Consider the following 4,189-nt stretch of genomic DNA (forward strand, 5'->3'; position numbering starts at 1 on the left):
ATATAGCTAGGGTTTTAAATGGAGAAAGAATTATATACAGCTAAGTTGAACCAATGAGAATAAAGAAAAAGAAATAATAATAGATGTACCAATAAAGCAACGAGTAGTGTCTCCTCTCTCTCTATATATGTGTGCCCAACCCTCTTCTTACTGTTACTCTCCAACTCCAACTCCATAACCAAAACTCTCTTTAGCTTCTTCTTTTCTCACTATTTCTCTCCTTTGCTTCAGGGTTAGTTAGATCTCACTCGTTTTGCTATATCTATACTTATATATATATGTTTTGGTAAGAAACAATAATTGTTATGTTTTAATTTCTATGTTTATAAATATAAATATATATTATTTATGTTTAATTCTTATATAATTATTCTTAGATTCACTTGTGAACTACTTTTCACTTGGATGTTGTGATGATGATTTTTTCAGAAGTGTGTTCTTTGAATCTTAATAAAGGAGAGATAGATAGATTTGAATCTTATCTATCTTTTTTCATTATTTTTCTTCCTTTTTTTCCACAAAATATCACCATTATTTGTAGATTTTTTTTGAAGCTAAACTAGCTTGCCCTTCAGTTTTACAGATTCTACTGATGAATATATATAATTTTTTCTTGTCTTTTCTGCACAAGTTCGATTTTCTTTCTTTATATTTTTTTTATCTTAAAAAAAAATTGGATATATAGATTCTATTTTACCAAATAAAACTGTGGCCAAATATTCACATAAATAAAACCCCTATTTGCTCTCCTTAAAATTTAATTTTCTGTGCAACTTTTTTTTTTTTTACTAAAGATAGGAGACTCGAACCCACAACTTCTTAATTGAATATAGGGAGAATATGCCATTTGAACTATTACTCATTGGCAATTTTCTGTGCAACTTGTGCCATTTATATAGAACTTTATATATTATTATTATTGATGCATGAAGAGGGAGATAAATAGATAGATAGATAGATAGATATACAGTCGTTATTTGCGGATGTAGCATCATCAAGATTCACATGCAAATGTAGAAGGTTGTGTATGTGGGACTTTCTCTTTTGAAGTGAGAATCTTGATGATGCTGCATCGGCAATAAACGCCTTCAATTCAATTCTTCATTCAAAATGCTGTTCCTATTTACTCTCTCTGTTAGTTCAATAGTAAGTTACTGTTTTAACCCCAACAAACAGGGTTCCCAGCTTCACAATTGTCTCCATTATTATTATTATATATATATATAAAAAAGAGAGAGAGATCTAATCTGCAGAAGAATTGAGTTTCAGCAACTGGTGAAGGTGATGACCCCCTTTTTTTCCTCCACTTTTATTCACTTTCTGTTGTTGTCAGGTGGTTTTTTTAATTTTCTTTATTTTATTTAATTAATTGCCACATTCACAATGGATATATAATTAATTATATATGGGTATGGTCTTGCAATATTTTATTAGAAATTCAACAATACAAATATGTGTATATATAATTGAATTGAATTGGATTGGACTAGGTAAAAAATTATAAAACAAATTAAAGCTAAGATTAGTACAAAATGTCTAATATTATTTTTTTCTTTAATTTATTTAAAATGATAAGTATATAATATTAGAATATATAGGGACATTAATAAATTAGGTGTTTTTGCATTTTGCAGACAGTCCTAGGTTGTCAAAATAGGGTTATTTGGGAGGGGAAGGGGGATGTGGTTGTTAGGTCTTCTTTATGTGCTGACTTCACAGATCTATGAATGTTCCTTTTCAACACAAATTTCAGGGATTCATAAATTGCATACCATATTACCATGGCGTCTTTTAACTTTCTAAATATAGATTATCATGCATTATATAAATATATATCCCATTCTACAAATCTAGAGAGAGAAAGGAGCATATGGATTTTAGTTTAGGGTACTCATTTGGTCATGTTGTTTCTTGATATATAATTTTCACTTGAGAAATGTTATTTCAGCCACTAAAATTAGTTACGAATGTATTTATGTATAAATACATGTATGATTTAATTTATTTTCAATGTGTATTTATATTCCAGCATATATTTTATACTAGTGGTTAATTTTGGTGGCTGATTTTGTTGTACACGTAGCATAACCCTTTTCACTTATGTTTATGTCTATATCTATATCTATATCTATATGTAGTAATACTACTAAATTTTATAATTATCTTATATGATTTTATTTTATTTTATTTTTTCACCTGAAAATTCACTGCTAATTTCTAAGAGTTGATGAAGAAATTAAAGCTTTGTGATTGTGAATGTGAATGGATAATTCCAGTACTCATCATAAGTCACAGGTAGATCTGTACTTGTTATTCCAAACAACATATAAATTTAATTATGATTAATAATTATTTAAACATCTATTCCAATTATATATATCACATTTTCTTATTCTTTTGGTAGTGAGCTTAGTATTACATACAAGACTATTTGAGTGATGACAAAATTCTTTCTTCTAAATTTTAACATAGTTATTAATTACCTTTAACTAAAACTTAAAAATCTAATATATATTTACATGCTTGTTGATTATATTGCTTAGTATAACATATATGTACAAATTAATAATTTAATAGTATACATATAGTGTTAAGTACTGCACATGTACTATATATATTAATGTTTGTATATGTGGATTATTGCGAGGGTTTGCATATGATGTAGCAATGAAATTAAGCAAAAATCATTGAAAATTGAAGCTGGGTTGGCTTGGGAACTTGGATTATGCAAAATCAATGACATTGTGTGATGAGTTCCATGATCAAGGGGATTTGGCAGTAGTAACTTACTATTTTTTATATGATAAGGTAAATTATGATTTTTGTCATTAATATTTGTAATGTTTAATTTTATTTATAATATTTTCGATTTGTGTCAAAATTATTTTTAAACATTAATTCTATCTAAAACGTTCAGGCCAAAATAAAAAATGTCATAAATAAAAAAATATTATGAACAAAATTAAAATGAAATTAAATTTTAAGAATATTTTTAATGATGGATCAATGTGAGAGGTTGGAGGCTCAAAAATTACCAGCAGGTAATAGTGTATGTCTTAATTGTAATAATAATAATATTATTAGAGATAAATAAAATAAAATGTTGGATGATGATTATTGATGATAGTGATGATTCATGATGGTATGCATGGAAATCTGTGTGCACCCATCACTGTCCAACACTTGGTTGGTTTCACTCATATTCTTGCAAATGCTGCTTCCCGTTACACTCTTCTTCTGATCTCATCCTGTGTGTACCCAGAATCAGAACCAAATATAACCCTTTTGGCCCACTCTTCTTTATTATCATCATTATTATTTCACACCCACTTCATCCCTACCATCTTTTTTCCCCCTTATATAACTCTTAGAAACTTCATCACTTTGGATATAATATAAGGTGAAAACTCAACTGCAATCCACTTCACGTGAAGTTGATAGTTGAGAGTCGTTAGATGAAAATTTTAGTCAAATCAGTTAAATCATCTAACGACTCTCAATTATAAACTTCACGTAAAGTTGACTGCACCTGAATTTTCACCTAATATAAATGCAATTTGTTCTCTTACTTTTACTTATTTATTCTTAGTCAATAAGTTGCCCTCTTGATTGCATTATTTTCTTTAACATAATAATCTTATAACTTACAACTAATTAATTAAGCTTAATTAGTTTTTATCCGAAATGTGATTAGGTGGAAATAAATTATCATAACACATACATTGATTGGGTAATGTATCTCAAATGATGATGAAATTTATTTCTAACCTCTAATCTTTTATCTTTGAGTGTAGGTATTATTATATATATAATAGAAACTTAGGTGCAGTCGACTTCACGTAAAATTGATCATTGAGAATTGTTAAATAATTTCACTGATTTGACTAAATTTTCATTTAACGACTCTCAGCTATCAACTTTACGTGAAGTCGACTACACCTGAATTTTCACCTTATTTTATATTATATTGATTGATCTATTGAATGAAAATGACAGAGGTAGATATACATGCTTCATGTTGGGGAGTAACCAACTAAGTCTTAAAGATATAATCTCTTCTAATTTCAGGAGGCCAGTTTCTATCACCAAACCTTGTGAGTGCTCATAGTCATTGATTACATATTATATACACTACTATAATTACTATGAGTTTTCCTCTTTGAAATTCAATTTTTATTTAGTTACATAC

General features: G+C 28.0%; 1 long non-coding RNA gene across 3 annotated transcripts in view; it reads left to right on the top strand.

Annotated features, from left to right (window-relative positions):
* Window positions 97–4,189, top strand: part of LOC107629249 — a 7,557-nt gene continuing 3,464 nt past the window's right edge. The window contains exons 1-3 of one of the 3 annotated variants that reach the window (XR_002358674.1): window positions 97–232; window positions 1,177–2,808; window positions 3,997–4,094. This is a non-coding gene — a long non-coding RNA (uncharacterized LOC107629249). Of the gene's footprint in view, window positions 287–363; window positions 2,809–3,996; window positions 4,095–4,189 lie in introns of those variants that run through there. The other 2 variants (XR_002358673.1, XR_001617932.2) reach the window with 2 other exon arrangements.

The sequence above is a fragment of the Arachis ipaensis genome, chromosome B03, assembly GCF_000816755.2.
Source record: "Arachis ipaensis cultivar K30076 chromosome B03, Araip1.1, whole genome shotgun sequence".
NCBI classification, from domain to species: Eukaryota; Viridiplantae; Streptophyta; class Magnoliopsida; order Fabales; family Fabaceae; genus Arachis; species Arachis ipaensis.